At 43.4% G+C, this 18,276-nt stretch overlaps 2 protein-coding genes across 3 annotated transcripts in view; one reads left to right on the plus strand and one right to left on the minus strand.

Moving 5' to 3' along the window:
* LOC133509358 (steroid 17-alpha-hydroxylase/17,20 lyase) overlaps window positions 1–6,977 on the plus strand; it is a 93,550-nt gene extending 86,573 nt beyond the window's left edge. Inside the window, exon 11 of the mRNA XM_061836201.1 lies at window positions 533–6,977. The gene's annotated coding sequence lies outside the window, so the exon portion shown is untranslated. The remainder of the gene's footprint in view (window positions 1–532) is intronic.
* The window catches only part of LOC133509360 (galactose-specific lectin nattectin-like), a 45,780-nt gene extending 27,667 nt beyond the window's left edge, over window positions 1–18,113 (minus strand). For both annotated transcript variants that reach the window (XM_061836219.1, XM_061836216.1), the window contains exon 1: window positions 16,830–18,113. The gene's annotated coding sequence lies outside the window, so the exon portion shown is untranslated. The remainder of the gene's footprint in view (window positions 1–16,829) is intronic.
* Between the last annotated feature and the right edge of the window lie 163 nt (window positions 18,114–18,276).

Consider the following 18,276-nt stretch of genomic DNA (forward strand, 5'->3'; position numbering starts at 1 on the left):
TATCTGCGCTGTTTTAATTTACATACATTTTCTGTCGTTTCATCATGAAGTTGCACATCTTTGCTTGCACTCTCTTCATTTTTATTTAGGGCTTGGTGTTCTGTCTTATCCTCATGATTATAGTTTCTGTTACTGTCATCTTCATCTGTTTGTGTCTGTTCAGCAGTCTTTTTGATAAATTTTAGCAGTCTGTGTTTTGACACTTTCTCTGTTTGTGGATTATACTGTTGGAATTTTATTTCTAAATCATCATAAACTTAAGTTAGTAATCTGACTCCAATTTGTGACCTTACCCAACCGCCACTCATCCAACAATACGCGCGCTCGTTCTGCAATAGAAAGGTATCAGGAAGCCGGCATTTTCACACACGAGTGGATTTATTCCTTCAACAAACACCTGGGTCTCGGGTCCCTCTCATTACAACCCTGTACGTCTCTGTTCCCTGCAGCCGACGTACTCTACATCTGAGTTTCCCAGAACAATTTTAAAGTACAATCTACTGATTCAGTATTGGTTCTGTGTCTCCTGCAGGTATCCTTGGCGCTCTTTCATTGGTCTCCTTTGGTCCGCCGGATGTTGGCCCGACTCCTCCCCTGCAGAATCGCGTGCTGGCTCCTCCTGGTGGTTTCCTGACAGTAGTTTTTCCACCAACTGCCTCTGAGTCCTCTCGTCTCCGCACCCTCCTTGCAGTTAGCACAGTCTGTTCTAAAACATTCCCTTCTTGCACCACATACTCTGTTTCGTTCCACCAGTCACACACTCAGCACTTTACAGTCTCACACTTTCATACACAGGACGCAGCAACATCTAATGAACTACTTAAAGCTCAAACTTTTATATTCCTTTAATACACCAGGTAAACTGGGCTGTTTCTACAATACCTGAAAAATATTCCTTTATTATTCGTTTCTCACATCTGGTGTCTAGTTTCCTTTGGTCATGTTTTTATGCATAGCATTTTGACCCAAACACCCACATTCTGGAGAGGTCTGGACTGCATCAGTGATCAGCTCTGAGCCCCTTCCTCTCTGCTGTGGTAATGACTATGCTGAGAGATGAGGTTAGACTGGAACCCCCTTGGACCATGATGTTTGCAGATGATATACAGTCAAAGCAGATGGAGGAAAAATTAGAAAGATGGAGGCATGCACTGGAAAGGAGAGGAATGAGGATTAGCCGAAGTAAAACTGAATATATGTGTGTGAATGAGAGGGGTGGAGGCGGAAGTGTGAGGCTACAGGGAGAAGAGAAAGCGAGGGTGAACGACTTTAAATAGTTGGGGTCAACAATCCAGAGCAATGATGAGTATAGTAAGTAAGAAGTGAAGAAACTGGTCCAAGCACGTTGGAACAGCTGGCGAAAGTCTCCCCTTGCTGAAAATTTTCTATATAACATTTCGAAAGAATTTCTATAAAAAACATCATACAGTGAAGAAAATGAATATATGAACACAGTGCTATATTGCAAGGTCTCCCAATTAGAAATCATGGAGGGGTCGGAAATTTTCATTGTAGGTGCATGTCCATTGTGAGATAGATAATCCAAAAGGAAAAATCCAGAAATCACAATTTATGATTTTTTTAACGTTTTATTTGTGTGATACAGCTGCAAATACGTATTTGAATACCTGAGAAAAACAATGTTAATATTTGGTACAGTAGCTTTTGTTTGCAATTACAAAGGTCAAACATTTCCTGTAGTTGTTCTCAGGTTTGCACGCACTGCAGGAGGGATTTTTGCCCACTCCTCCACACAGATCTTCTCTATATCAGACGGGTTTCTGGGCTGTCGCTGAGAAACACTGAGTTCCAAAAATCCCTCCAAAGATTTTCCATTAGGTTTAGGTCTGGAGACTGGCTAGACTATGCCAGAAGTTTAATATGCTTCTTATGGAGGCACTCCTTGGTTTTCCTGGCTGTGTGATTCGGGTCAGTGTCATGTTGAAAGATCCAGCCACGACCCATATTCAATGCTCTTACTGAGGGAACGAGGTTGTTCCCCAAAATCTCACAATACATGGCCATGGTCATCCTCTCTTTAATACAGTGGCGTCATCCTGTCCCATGTGCAGAAAAAAACCCCCAAAGCATGATGCTACCACCCCCATGCTTCACAGTAGGGATGGTGTTCTTGAGATGGAACTCATCATTTGCCTTCCACTTAACACAGCGGAATTCTGACCAAAAAGTTACATTTTGGTCTCATCTGACCACAAAATTTTCTCCCATGACTCCTCTGTATGATCAAAATGGTCATTGGCAAACCTTAGACGGGCCTTGACATGTGCTTGTTTAAGCAGGGGAACCTTCCGTGCCATGCATGATTTCAAACCATGATGTCTTTGTGAATTACCAACTGTCACCTTGGAAACGCTGGTCCCAGCTCTTTTCAGGTCATTGAACAAGTCCTGTCATGTATTCCTGGGGTGATTCCTCACCTTTCTAAGGATCATTGAGACCCCACGAGGTGATATCTTGCATGGGGCTCCACTCTGATTGAGATTGACCGTCATGTTTAGCTCCAACAGTGGACCTTTGTTCATCAAGCTGCTTGGCAATTTATCCGTAGCCCTTTTCAGCCATGTGGAGTTGTACCATTTTGTCTCTGGTGTCTTTGGATAGGTCTTTGGTCTTGGCCATGTTACAAGTTTGAGTCTTACTAATTGTATGGGGTGGACAGGTGTCTTTATACAACTAACGATCTCACACAGTTGCATCTGATTCAGGATAATACATGGAGTGGAGGTGGACTTTTAAAGACAGACTAACGTTAAAATAAATCGTTAAAAAAAATCATACATTGTGATTTCTGAATTTTTCTTCGTAGATTATCTCTCTCAAAGTGGACATGCATCTACGGTGAAAATTTCAAACCCCTCTATGATTTCTAAGTGGGAGAACTTGCAATATAGCAGGGTGTTGAAATACTTATTTTCTTCACTGCATAGAAATGCTATTGACCTTTAGGACCCAAGTATAGAAATACAATAGAAATATTCTATACCAGGGGTGGGCAAACTTTTTGGCTTGGGGGCCACATTGACTTAAACTTTGACAGACGGGCCAGGTCAGCACAAGATACAATACATATATAAAACTGCATTTGTTCACAGTACATATCAAACATAAACAGAAAAAAGCATTGAAGTATTGACATGCATTTTAATGAGAACAGTGTTGTTGATCACCCATTTTAGCCAGTGCACTGAAGTTCGTGGTATTTTTGATCTGGCAATTCTCAGAACAGATCTGAGGTGTTCATCACTCATCTGGGATCTGTGGGGTGCTTTGTTAGTCTTCATCACACCAAAAGTCTGTCCACACATATGTAGAGCCAAATAACACCAGCATCCTCCATGCCATCTTCTGGATGTTTGGAAATTGGGCTGCACTTAATGAAGCATAAAACTCATCCAGTTTCAGGGAGTTGAACTTGTCCTTTAACACCATATCACATTGGAGATCAATCAGTTCAAAATGCAACTCCTGTGGCACCGTTTCCAGGTCGTGTGAGAAGGGACATGACACCAGCTAAAGTGCCCTGTCAATTTTTCCAAAATCACAAAATCGACGGCAGAATTCCTCATGGAGGTCATCCAGTGTTTTCCTATATTTTTTCATATGTCGCGGGGCCTCTTTTAACATAGCCAGTGTGGAGAAATGAGCAAATTACTTGTCTGATATTTGCTTAAAAAATAAAACCAGCTTGGTTTTGAAGGCTCTGACGTTTGCTTGCATTTCATGAACAAACTGGTGTTTCCCTTGTAGCTTCACATTCAGCTCGTTCATGTGTGTTAGAATGTCCAAAGTAAAAGTTAAATCACAAAGCCAATCTGTGTTATTCAGCTCAGGAAAATTGTCAGTATTCTCAAGTAGCTCAAAAAATGAAATAATATCCTGTTTGACCTCCCACACACGTTGACATACTTTTCCCAAACTTAACTAGCGGACATTAGAATGGTAAAGTAAGTCCAAGTGATCAGCATCAGTTTCTTCAGGAAAATGAATAAATTGACGATGGTGAAGTCCCCTTGCTCGAATAAATTAACGAGTTTTACAACCGGCTTCACTATGTGGTCAAGCTGCAACACGGATTTACACAGTGCTTCTTGGTGAATTATGCAGTGTAGGAAAATTACCTCCTGTTCAGGGTTGTCCTCTTTCACCCTGTCCTGAATTCTCTTGAGCATAACCCTTTTTCCTGTCAGATTTGGTGATCCATCTGTGGTTACGTTGGCGAGCGTACTCCACGGTAACTTGTGCTTCTGTATGACTGCTGACACGCTGTTAAATAAATCCTCTCCACGTGTTTTTCCTTTCAGGGATTCCATATCCAGAAACTCCTCCATTATCTCAAAATTCTCATTAATCCCTCTGATAAAAATTAAAAGCTATATCATGGCTTTCGTCCAGTTCACAGACTATAATGTAAATGACTCAGCTTTTTTGTTTAGCTTGCTAGTTAAGTGTTGGTCAATTATTTCAATACAGCGAGTCACTGACCTGTGAGATAAGCTAATTTTTTCAAATGTATTCTTGCTCTCGGGACATAAAATACTTGCTGTCTCTACCATGCACTCTTTAAGAAACTCCCCTTCGGAGAAAGGCTTGCTTGCCTTTGCTCGTTTGAATGCCAGTAAATAACTTGTGTTTGTGCTTGCTTCCTGGATGGAAGTTGCTCAAATAAAGGTGTTTTGCTTAGCCTGCAACCTAGCTACTGTTGGAGGATGCTTTTTTTCCCTCCGCGCGTTCGTTTAATTTCGGGTAGTGAGAATGTTGGTTTTCTAAATAAAGCCTGGAGATGATGAACAGTTTCTTCGAAGAATTTACTTACAAAATAATCCGGGCACTTATGAATTACAGACAATGCCTGTGGAGAGAAGATAAGTGTGAAGATACAGAGAGAAAACATCCTTTTTTCTTGTCTGTAGGGCGGACTATGGGTGGTACCAACCAGTGACGTGGGATCGGGGCTTTCCACTTAGACAAAGGGTTTCTGTCTCAACCGGTTCTAGTTGCAGATATGTGCTCAAGGACACATCTCGCTACTGAGCTCCAGTGAGGACATGAGGAAATTATGCAGACATGACTAAATATGGGCATAAGACATACTTCAATCCCCCTTTCGGACTCTTTCGAGTCTGAAACCTAAAATGAAGATCACAAAAAGGTACCAACAGGATCATTATCATCGGGTATGGGTAGAACGTTGGGCTTGGGATCCAAAATAGACACAGATATCAACATTTGTTAGCAGCAGCAGGGGCAATAGCATGCATTAAAGAGGCCCACAAGAGTGGGGCAACACAACCGAAAGACCACAATCAGTAGGAGAACAATAGCAATGGGGATCAAAAATTTCAAACAAACAGACCATAAGGTCCCAGATGAGAGCCAATCAAAGGGAGAAAAGGAATCGGGTTTTTCATGGGCCATGGCTGACTGTAAATTTCATAGAGCAGCTAATTGTGGTTCTATGGATTGATGAATTTCGTCAGGAATATAAGTGCAACAAGTTTGATTAAAGAGCACACACACACCACCTGTTGAGGCAGTTAACAAATCCAATACCAATTGATGTTGCAAAAGCATGGTGCTCATAGAATCAATCTTCGAGTTGTAACCTTTGAAAATAGCCAGAGACATATTCATAAAACACTTGAATCTAAAATCAACAGTTTCAAGACGAAGACCAAATTTACCTACTCCGATAGCGGGCAACAGGGAATACCAAATTTTTGTGCCAACAGCAGAGTGTTTGAACTCCTCTGGAACATTGGAACCCCACAGAGTATCATGTGAAGCAAAGGTGGGAATATCAGCAGAGCGTTTGGAACGTCGATGAGACGACTGGGTGTCGTCATCCCAAGACATCAGGAAGGTGTGATCAGTAACACGGATGGGAGCGCACACTCCCCTCCATCCTGGAGGAAGAACATAATAAGCAGAACTGCCACAAAGCCACATTGCACCATCAGTGGAGTAGGTGCCATTTGATGGTCCTGACACATTACAGGGGGCCCCTTCACCAGAAGATACAGCTCGGTTCCCCTTGCATTGCAATGTAACATTCAAGGAGCCCAGAGTTATGTTTCTGTGTTCCTGTATATAGCATTGGTCATATATATAATGGGTATGATTAAAAAAATACCTAAACGGCAAGGGGTTGGCCAGTCATTTTATAGTGAAACACAGTAAAAACAGTTTGCTACAAGCATTGTTCCTAATGGCCACAGCAGCTTGATATGGACGTGCGACTGTGTCGTTTAGAATAGAGGAATGTTGATATCCCAAATGAGACATACATGCAAAACACTTAGCTTCCTCGACTGTCATGCCTTTAGCAGTTAGCGATGGTTGTGTATGAGGCATTAGAGAGCAAACATAACAATTGGTCGTATTTAATGATTTAGCAGTCAAGTATGCATAAGTATACCACATGTTGGCGGTCAGCGGATGAACAGTGTCAACTAGTTTCCAAACATCCATAGACGCAGGGTCATGCAGCAATCGTCGCAGGATGGAGACATTGCGGCGCGGGGTTGAGGTTAGCGGCCATGAGAAGATCATTGGGACCATTAAGAAGGTCAATCCGGCTATCAACAGGCTTGTTTAGGGTCGCATGGTTGGGCTGGAGAGAGGTCTTCCAACTTTTCCTCTGGGGTGGGATGAGTCGAGATGGAGTGTAGTCGGCTACTTCAGGATCAGACAGACAGACTGCCTGGTCCCAGGTTGATTCACCAGGGTTATTCTCCCCGTGTACCGTGAAATCAACCCTTGTCGAATGATATCATCAACGGGTTCCAACCGCCACTGCAGAAGATGTGGTTTTCCGGTTGTCATCAGGTGGGGGGATCGATGAACCTGAGGCGGATCTGGCGGGTCGTGTTGATAAAATGTGGAACCACGTGACCCCCTTTCCTGCAAGACGTACTGCTGCTGTGGCCGTTCACTCCGTGATCTGGAAGGGACTAGTCCACCTAGGTTCAGACCATTTTCGTTTGATTACTTTTAACCACATAGATTCAAAAATATTCATTTCAAGGAGAGCATTTGGTTGTCTTTCAGTTAAATGAGAAAAATTGATGGTTAGTTGTTTAAGCCCAGCTGGGCCTGGACCTTCAGTCGCAGCCAATGGAGCTGTGGGTGTAGGAAACGGCCTGTTAATGTGACACTCAAATGGAGTCCAACCTTTAGAAGAATTTAATGACATTCGAACATTCATTAATGCCAATGGAAGAGCTTGCAACCAATTGAGCGTGGATGACGCTAAAGCCTTAGCTATTGTTTCCTTGATGTTCCTGTTCATGCGCTCAACCTGTCCTTGTGATTGTGGATGATAAACATACTCAAAATGATTTTTCGACCCTAACATTTTTTCCACAGCCTGGAGATGTGTGTTTTTGAAATGAGTTCTATTGTCTGATCTGATTTTCCAAGGAAACCCATGCGTTGGAATGTAGTGATTAACCAAATGTTTTAACACTGTGCTCGCAGTTTCAGATCTGCAGGGATATGCCTCTGGCCATTTTGAATAGGAATCAACTATGACTAACAAATACCGGCAGCCTGACACTGTTTTAATCATGTCAATAAAATCCATTGAAATTACCTGAGCAGGGGCGTCCACGTCCGGATCGTGGACTCCCTGCGGTGGTTTCGTTGTAGGCATACTGTTATACCTACTGCAGTCCTGGAGTTCACTTTTAACAATTGGTCTCATGAAACGATGCCACCGGGTGTGGAGTCGTCTCAGTGTTTCATCCACACCTACATGGCATGTTCCATGGGCTTCAGAAATTAGATTTTTCAATTGTGTCTGAGATGGAATGCACTTACCCTCTTTTCGCCATATACCATTCTCAGCTTTGACACCCCCTTTCGACTTCCACACACTCTTTTCTTCTGGAATTGCTTTTTCCTGCCACAACGTAACTGTTTCTACTGTCACCTCCTGTTGATTGTCACATTCACACTCACTTACAGTTAGCTGGAGTGTTGGTCGGTACCCCGCAACTTTTTTGCTGCTCAATCTGCTGATTCGTTTCCTGCTGATTCAAAATCATTAGTTCGAGAGTGACCTTTGCATTTAAGGACTGCAACCGCTGTCGGGATTATGAAAGCATCTCGCAATTTGAGAATGTTGTCCTGATGTTTAATAGGTGTACCGGTTGCAGTTTGGAAATCGTTTTGCTGCCATGCTTTTAATGCAACATGAACTGTCATGTGTACATACGCTGAATCTGTGTAAATGTTAACTGACCAACCAACTTGAGAGCTGCCATTAACGCCAAAATTTCTGCTCTTTGTGCTGACTGGGAGCCTGGAATTCTTTCTGCTTGCACTTCTTCAAAACCTGTTTCTGTGGGTTGGGTTAGTGCAAATCCAGGTTGTAGGCCATCGTTGCCTTTTAAGCAACACCCGTCTGTGAAAAGAATTAAGCCAGAGTTGTCAAGAGGTGTCTCGTAGAGTCCAGTGCGGAGTGAGTTTTCTTCCATTGTTTTTCATACACAACAATGCGGCTCTCCTCCGAGCAGACCTTCAGCCATGTTTACACCTTCGTGAGTAAAGAGAATGTGTGGTTGTGTTAAAATTGCTTCAATTTTCCTGTCTTCCTCCTGTCATGGTAAAAGCTTGACTCGTAACGTACTGGACTGTACTGTGTGATGTTCGCACAGTCAGCGGATGATGAAGAACAATGTGAGAAGTCTTCTGAATCACTCTGGCTAGAGCAGATGCGAAAGACGCGCAAATTGAGTGTCTTTGCTCGTATTTTTCCAATGGAGTTGATGCATACAGACAAACTTGTCTACTTCCTCCTTCCCCTTTCTGATAAAGAGCAGCAGAAACACTGCTGATCTTTTCAGACACGTCAAGACAGAACATGCGACTGTAATCATGAATTGCAGGAGCTGCAGCAGTGGAAAGGGTTTTTTTTTGTGAGAGGGAGACATTCCTGTGCCGTGGTGTGAGATCAGACGTCCGAGAAACGAAACCTGTGGTCGGGCAATCTGGAGTTTGGACTTGGAACACTTCAGTCCAACAGAGGCCAAATGAGAAAGCAAAGTGGCTTCGAGAAAAGAAGTTTCAGATGGAGCCGCCAGCAAGAGGTCATCCACATACTGCACCAGGAGAACCCCATGAGGTAACTCAAGCGGAGACAGCAACTGACGAAGACAGTCATTGAAGACTCCAGGTGAAAAAACAAAGACTTGAGGCAGTTGATTGTCGGAGTAGCAAACACCATTCCAAGTGAAAGCAAAAAAAAAAACTGCTTCATTGAAGGGTGAAGCAAAAGAAAGCATTAGCCAAGTCAATGGAAATGAAATGAGTGTGGGTTGATGTGATTTGGGACAATGCCGAATGCGGGTTCAGGACGGGCAAAGTGAGGGTTAACATGGCCGCATTAATTGCTCGCAGGTCATGGACCATGCGAAACTTTCCAGTGTTTTTCTTTTCAACAGACAAGATGGGGGTGTTAAAATCAGAGCCAGGAATTTTACACTGCACCCCTGCTTTGAGCAAGCCGTCAATTGTTTCAGAAATGCCAATCATCCCAGCCTCTTTTACAGAGTATTGGAGAACATATATTAGTCCTGGTTTCATCTGAAACACAACAGGTGACACATTGCAGAGACCAACATCAGTGGGATCCATGGACCACATGTGATGTGGGAAGGGAATCAAGAAGTTGACCAGCAAAATCGCTGTCGGTTGTTTCACGCCCATGGTGCCTATCCAGAAGCTGGTGCTCCAAAACAGAAGTGGGTAAAAATGTGTTAGACTGAATCCAATATGCATCAAGTGACGGAGAATAGCGCAATAGAGAGTGAAATAAATTTTGCCAATCAGTGGCCTGTGTGCATGCCAGGACAAACGGACCGAGATCCTTCGATGTGTGTTGAGGCAAGACCATCACAGAGACGTGGGTCACAAGGAGGCATAGAAGGATACGGGGGATCCGCCATCATGTCGCATTTGAGTTAATCAGGAGTCAGGAACACCGAAAAGGTGAGACGTGGTTTGCCTGCAAACAAATCACCCTTGTTCAATTCCCATACGTTGTGTTCAATTTCCTGAAATGTCTCACTATAGATCTCATCTCCTGATCTGTCATAGTACAGCGTACAATGCATACAATCAGCTATCACATCATAAGAACCCAAGGTGAACAGAGAGTCCAAAATTGCTCAGCTTTGACCCAACCACTGGAGTCAATATCCACTCTAGCCCAGTAGATGTCAGCAGTGCCGCATGCCACAGGGTGTTGTTCTACAAGCGGGAACTGGGAGGTGGCACTGGAGGCAGAGGCAATCGAACAGCAGTAGGTGTTACCATCCAGAAATTCCAGGAGTCCATCAGGGCTCCATTTGATGAGAGGGCATGTGGCGATGATGAGATCTCTGCCCAAAAGATTGACTGGACAGTTAGGTGCAAACACAAAAGAATGCAAAAATGTCTGTGAAAGGGTTAGGTCACTGGAGTTGTCAAATGCAGGGTAGTTTCTTCACTCTTGAATCCAACAAGTGAGATGCTTTTTCTGGTAAGAGAGCTATCAGGTGGCAGTGCTGTGATGGTAGAATGCCGAGCTCCTGTCTTGACCATAAATGACAAGGCAGATCCTCCTATCAGGATCATCAAAGGCTCCTGCAAGCCCAAGCTCGTGGATTCAGGGCACCGTCATTGCGGAAACTGTCCACCAGAGGGAGGCAGATACTGTTGGTTCGGCACTGGGGGCTTGTTGCTGCTGTCCACTAGAGGGAGGCAGATATCCTTGTTGATGTGGTAGCTGGTGGTACTGTGCAAGATATCCTCTCCCTCGGCGTTGGTTGTAACCTCCTCGATTGTATCCCCGTGCAGGTTGTTGGCCTCTGCCTCTGCCTCCCCAACCAGATGCTTAAGGTCGCTGTCTGCAAGAGCGGGCCCAATGACCAGTTCGTCCACAATGGAAGCACATCTCACGGCCACCAGGGGGCGCACTTCAACCCTTGAATGAACCTGCTTGATACATCATGCACTTGGAACCGACAGAGGGGGATGACATCATAAGAGCGGTTTCTTCCTGTTTTTTCAGACTTTGCAACTGCAACATGGCAAGTTGTGTTTCCGTACTTTTGGGTTTGTCTAAACTCTTGTCATGTCACTCATGTCTCCTCAAATGATGTTTAAGATGTGACAACCACCGGGCAACCTCAGCACCAGGAAGGTCCGGATCGGAGGTTTCTGCAGCAACACACTCACATCAGTGGGAGAGAAAGATTTGTAAAACATACCAGAGTTACCAGTTGCCGGGTCAACTTTGGCTAACATGGGTGCCTGCAAGATTTGGGAACGAGTCACACACTGATGCGGAGGAAAAGCTGGAAGCTTTGGAAGATTCCTCTGGGTCTTCAGAACCTCTGGTTCGATCCAAAACGGAGTCAGGGTGGGCACCTGAAAGATTCTGGACATGAGACTTTAATTCTGCTAATTGATTGTAACTGCCTTGGGCTGCGTGTTCCGCAGCATAGACAGCAACTCCCTGTTACTCCTTTCAGTCAGGCTGCTTCTTGTTTAGCGCGAAGGGCGTGGTCTTGCTTTTCCGCTTCAGCGTTTATTCTATCTTCATGTTCAATACCGGTTCTCTTAAGTTGATTTCTGATATTTTGTGGAACCTCTTGGTGTCTGTTTAATTCTGCCTTGTACAGTCATAGCTGAGTCAAACGTGTGAATTGGTCAGCTCTCAAGTTGGCCACTTTTTCCAATCTGCCTTCTAATTCTTTAATGGCGGCGGTCAGTCCAGCAGCCAAAGTTTCCGCAACTGTATTCATGTTCGATGTCTGTTGTGCACGAGTGATCGTCTACATCTACTTCGAGCCGGGCCGCAGTAACATTCAGTACTGGAGCCTGAAATTCATTTAAAGCTTTCCTGGCTTCATGGTAAGGTGACGGTACAAATCGGTTAGTTGGAAAATACGCCCAAAGCTGTTTCTCCTCCAAGTAATGCTGTGGCACGGAGGGCAACTTGGATGTTGACGGTACCAGACCAACACTTTCCTCATTGACAACCAAACGGGACAACTATAACGCACATCCCATTGCCATCATTTTTGCTTTTGCTTTAATTTCCATGACTTTCTTAGCATTCTCTCTCACTATTCTACCTTTTGGAGACAACCTGTTAGTTTTTTCCACTTCCAACCTTACACCTGCCGCTTTTTAACACAAGGTTTTTCCGTTTCTTTCATTAATGTCACCAAACATGCAGTCGAAGACAATGGAGGGAACCATCCATTCTCACAAGACTTCCTCATCCATTATTTCAACTGTTCTTTCTCACTATCTCGTTCTTTTTCAGCCAACCCTCCAACACACACATCACATCCATTTCTGACTTGTACACTTAGCAACAACTCATATTTGTTTGGCACAGTTTTTACGCCAGATGCCCTTCCTGACGCAACCCTCTGCATTTATCCGGGCTTGGGACCGGCCTACAGATTTCACTGGTTTGTGCCCCCTTAAGGATGCTAGTGGAAAAGTACAGAGAAGGTCAGAAGGAGCTACATTGTGTCTTTGTGGATCTAGAGAAAGCCTATGACAGAGTACCAAGAGAGGAACTGTGGTACTGCATGCGTAAGTCTGGTGTGGCAGAGAAGTATGTTAAACTAGTACAGGACATGTATGATGGCGGCAGAACAATGGTGAGGTGTGCCTTAGGTGTGACAGAAGAATTTAAGGTGGAGGTGGGACTGCATCAGGGATCAGCTCTGAGCCCCTTCCTGTTTGCAGTGGTAATGGATAGGCTGACAGATGAGGTTAGACTGGAATCCCCTTGGACCATGATGTTCGCAGATGATATTGTGATATGCAGTGAAAGCAGGGAGCATGCAGAGGAACAATTAGAAAGATGGAGACATGCACCGGAAAGGAGAGGAATGCAGATTAGCCAAAGTAAAACAGAATATATGTGCGTGAATGAGAAAAGTGGAGGGGGAAGAGTGAGGCTACAGGGAGAAGAGATAGCGAGGGTGGACGACTTCAAATATTTAGGGTCAACAATCCAGAGCAATGGTAAGTTTGGTAAGGAAGTGAAGAAACGGGTCCAAGCAGGTTGGAACAGCTGGCGAAAGGTGTCTGGTGTGTTATGTGACAGAAGAGTCTCTGCTAGGATGAAGGGCAAAGTTTACAAAACAGTGGAGAGGCCGGCCATGTTGTACGGATTAGAGACGGTGGCACTGAAGAAACAACAGGAAGAAGAACTGGAGGTGGCAGAAATTAAGATGTTGAGGTTCTCGTTCGGAGTGACCAGGTTGGATGGGATTAGCAATAAGCTCATTAGAGGGACGGCCAAAGTTGGATGTTTTGCTGACAAGGTTTGAGAGAGCAGACTTTGATGGTTTGGACATGTTCAGAGGCGAGAGAGTGAGTATATTGGTAGAAGGGTGCTGAGGATGGAGCTGCCAGGCAAAAGGGCGAGAGGAAGATCAAAGAGAAGGTTTGTGGATGTGGTGAGGGAAGACATGAGGGCAGTTGGGGTTAGAGAGGAAGATGCAGGAGATAGGCTAAGATGGCAAAAGATGACACGCTGTGGCGACCCCTAACGGGACCAGCAGAAAGAAAAAGAAGAAGACACTTAGCAACAACTGTTCAGAATGGTTTGGTAAATGCCGCAAATCAAACTATTCACTTTCTCTATCAAACTGTCTCTCCATTTTGTTTTAAATCGAATCCTCTATTTTTCTCTCTCTTTTTTAGTCTTTAGTCTTTCTATTTGGAACAGAGAGGCAGATAAGTGACAAAGCAACAATAACATGGAGGATGAGCCTCCTTTCACACTCTCGCAGCCAACAACTCAAAGAATAAAAATGCTAATGGATACAAAAATAAGAATGAGAACAGCAAACGTACAAGTACTGTCGCTTCTGTTGATCTCGCATTCACACACACACACACACACACACCACACACACACACACACACACACACACACACACACCCACACACACACACACACACACACACACACACACACAGACATACACACGCACGTTTGCCTCACCACGCTACAATCATGTGTGTGTGTGCGCAAGACACTCACCCGCAAGCCAGCAGATGCAGATTTTTTTTTTTTTAAACTACCATTGGGTATCGTCATTCCCATCTTAGGCCATTTTATTAAGGTCACTTTAATTTCTACAATTTATGTCATCCCTCAGCTGGATTTTTATCATTATTATTATTATATTTATTTATTTAAAAAATGCTCGAGCCTCTTTATTTTACAGTCCTTTGATTTTGAATGAGTAATTCTAGTCTCTAGAATTCTCCGAAAAGAACGAGACAATCTCTCGGTCCAGAAAGTTTTGGACTGGCCGTCAACCTACTGGTCTGGCAGTCTTGGAATTTACAACCTTTTTGTGTCAGCACAACCTCCGAACACAGGGCTCGTCTAAACCCTTCCTAGAGCGGTACGCCCACACACTCTAAGGCTTTTCAACCTCTACTCATAGGACTATACCACCCAAAGTTACCCCTACTGTTCAACCAGCCAGAGACTAATTTCACAATGTCACAAATTCAAACGTGACACGGACCTCAACCCCAGTTAACAGATAGAACATCACTTTTGGACGATAAATGTCCTCTTACCTTATCAATTATTAGCCGGCCGATGTTCTGTCTGTCAACCAACACCTCAGTCCGAAATCACGTTGGGGTCACCAATTGTTGGAGGATGCTTTTTTTTCCTCCGCGCGTTCGTTTAATTTCGGGGAGTGAGAATGTTGGTTACCCAAATAAAGGCTGGAGATAATGAACAGTTTCTTCGAAGTAATTTACTTAGAGAATATTCCGGGCACTTATGAGTTACAGACAATGGCTGTAGAGACCAGATCACAAGTGCGAAGCTATTGAGCGAAAACACATCCTTTTTTCTTGTCAGAAGGGCGGACTATGGGTGGTATCAAACCTGTGGCGTGGGATCGGGGCTTTCCACTCAGACAAAGGGTTTTTCTCTCAACCGGTTCTAGCTGGCAATGGATTATTACAAAGTGTCCAGTATGCAGTTCATCAAGGTTAGCCTACGTGCAGAGATGTGCTCACGGACACATCTGGCTACAGAGCTCCAGTGAGGACATGAGGAAATTATGCAGTCATGACTAAATATGGGAATACTTCACTACCAACCTGTCAGCGGTAGCCGTACGTTCTTGTGTTAAAAGGTTGCTGGCGTAATTAGCATGCTTGGTGGTAAAGTGACCGCTGATGTTGTACTCTTTTAAAACTGCAATGGTTTCTTGGCAAATAAGACATACAGCCTTGGACCGGACTTCAGTGAAAAATTACTTAGGTGTCCATTCTTTGTTAAACACTCGGCACTCACTGTCAACTTTTTTTCTTTGACATTGCTGTAGATGGGTTCTGATCTGACCAGTAGAAGAAGAGCGATAACTGGAAATGGCTCGGGCACCGTAAAATCAAGACACTGCGCCTAGTTCACCACCTGGTATTGAAATGCCAGTCATTACAAGTCAAATGAAATAAATGCAATCATTCACATTAAACCTTAATTCTGTACAAATCTTCGGCGGGCTGGATTAAAAAGACCAACGGGCCAGATGTGGCCCGCGGGCCATAGTTTGCCCACCCCTATTTGTATAGAATCTATACAAATGCTATAGAACTTTAGGACCCAAGTTCTATAGAACAGCTCTATAGAACCGTGTTCTGAACAAAGTTCAACAGAACTGTTCTAAAGAACTGAAACAACATTGGTTCAACATTGTATTCGTAAAATGCATTAATGTGACAATCCCACATACAATCAACGTTGCCAAGCCACATGGAAATTGAGCCATTAAAACAGATTTAAACCTTTACTATGCCGTGTGAAACCAGACTGTTTATCAATCAAACTACAGTTAAAAAGAATTAGGTCAGCCCATGGGAATACGTTTAACGTTTAGAACAAATAACTTTTTTCTTAAATTATGCTACAAATTAAAATATAATATTCCACTATGTGAACTTTTAACTGTGTCTCTCATATTTACTATCCATCCTGGTTCCTCCTGTTCTGCTTCATGCCACTGCCACCGCATCTGTCAGACGCATATTTCAACATGACGCGGCCGCACTTTGTACATGACTCAGGGTCCCCTCATGGTTTCTCAAGACACATTCTGAGTTCAAAATTAAGAGACTTGGTTATTATTACATCTGGCAAACACTAAAACTATCAGTTAGGAATCTATCATACACAATAATCCATATTTTGCTTATAGAAAGAGCATTTGAAAGCATTGTTTAGAAGTCTGCAAACAGCACACAAAATACTTTCAATTGTATTTTTCTCTTCAGGATCCATTCGATATTTTGCAGGTTTGTGAAAACAAAGCAGGCTATTGGAATTCCAAATGAAAGTGGACAGTAATATGTTTCAAGCATTTCACAGACAACTGCTTTGAAAACCCTGTACAGCGTTCACTTGGCTTTGGTAGCAAGTACGTACATAATTGTTTAGCATTGGCAAGTATCTCCCTCGTTTTAAATATAAGTACAATACCCATACAGGTATATATGTCAGCTAATATCCATATCCATGTGATGTGTATGAGGTGACGAAATTTGGACACCGTGGCGACCCTGAAAGGGACAAGCCGAAAGAAACATATATATAAAGTTAGTCTACTGTTGACGCTGAGGTCTTCCTGAAATTTAACTATGGCACTGCGTGCTCTCAAGTGCTAAGTGCCTTATTTAAAATATGGGATAAATCTTTAAACGCAAAACGATGCTGAAGGTTTCGATTTTTGTGTTCGCTAGTACAACAACAAGAAACGACTCACTGTTGTGTGCAAGCAGCATCAGATGTTTAAACGTGTTTGATTTGAACCAGTCTGTGTTTTGGGTGCGAAGTTCCACGTCAACTTCGTCAGGTCTTGCAGAATCCTGTCCTTGTGTTGCATTTATCAACTCAGATTCGAACATATATGGTTGAATTACACCTCCATGGGATATTTTTCGAACAAGGGAAGAATAAGACAATTCCTCCTCTCCAGTTCCTATTTCTTCCACAGAGCATTCCATAAAAACTTTTTCATCACTGCTGTCTTGTCTCCTCTAGATCCCACTCGCAGCGTGTATGATTATCTGTGTAGGAAGCCATTGTGTTTACTGGGTTTGTCTTGGCGTGACATCACACGGAAGCAGCTTCAACAGACCCTCGGTTTGAAACAGATATCGGAGGCATTCGGATTACAAAGAATATGTGCACTTTGGTGCTAATTTATTTCATTTCTGTTGTGTTGAGATTTTTTTTACATATTTTTTTTATGAAAAATTAGCTACGTTTGTGATATATAATTAAAATATAGATCCTCTGGATTAGACCTTTAATACTGCGCGAGTCTATCAGCGAGTACACTCACCAGATACATTGAAGAAATCGCGGGTAATGTATATGCCCAGCTGCAGCAGAACGATGAAAGAATTTGAATTTTTTTTCATTAACACTGGATGAGAGCACGGAAGTGCAGGACACAGCGCAACTGGTAATTTTTATTCATGGAGTTAGCGCATATTCGTGGAGTTAGCGCAAACTCAGATGTGCAAGAAGCTGGCAGCCATCCAAAGTCTCAAAGGGACCACGATGGGGGAGGATATTTTCAGCAAAGTGCGCCAAACTATGGAAGAGTTAGACCTGGACTGGTCAAAGATGACCAGCATCACAACTGATGGACCTCCGAGTATGGTTGGGTGCATCTCGCGGTCTACTAGGATGGATGAACTCGGAGATGGAAGAACGGGATTTCGCCGCCCCGCTACAAATCCTCTGCCTAATTCACCAGGAAACAACATGTACCCTAACATCAGAAAAAACGCAATGAAGACGTCCACACTTTTTGGCAGCACATATATCTGCAAGCAAAACTTTTCACACATGAAACTGCTGAAAAGCCCAATGAGATCAGATTAACAGATGAACATCTGCATCAGTGTTTGAGACTGGCAGTGACTAAAATGGAACCTGACATTCAACTTTTCAGCACCCAGATGCAGGCCCACAGTTCACACTGATGAACAAGTTAACTAAGTTAACCTTTCTGACTTTAATGAGCCATTCAGAGCATATATATATATATAATATATATATATATATATATATATATATATAATCAAAATAAAATCTGGTGGGATAAAATCCATCACCACAACCATACTGGGAATGGTACTGGTTGTGCTGTGTGGGTGCTCTATCACTGGGTTCAGTTTCTCAGCCTGCTTGCTTTGTGG

The sequence above is a fragment of the Syngnathoides biaculeatus genome, chromosome 12 (genome assembly GCF_019802595.1).
Source record: "Syngnathoides biaculeatus isolate LvHL_M chromosome 12, ASM1980259v1, whole genome shotgun sequence".
NCBI classification, from domain to species: domain Eukaryota; kingdom Metazoa; phylum Chordata; class Actinopteri; order Syngnathiformes; family Syngnathidae; genus Syngnathoides; species Syngnathoides biaculeatus.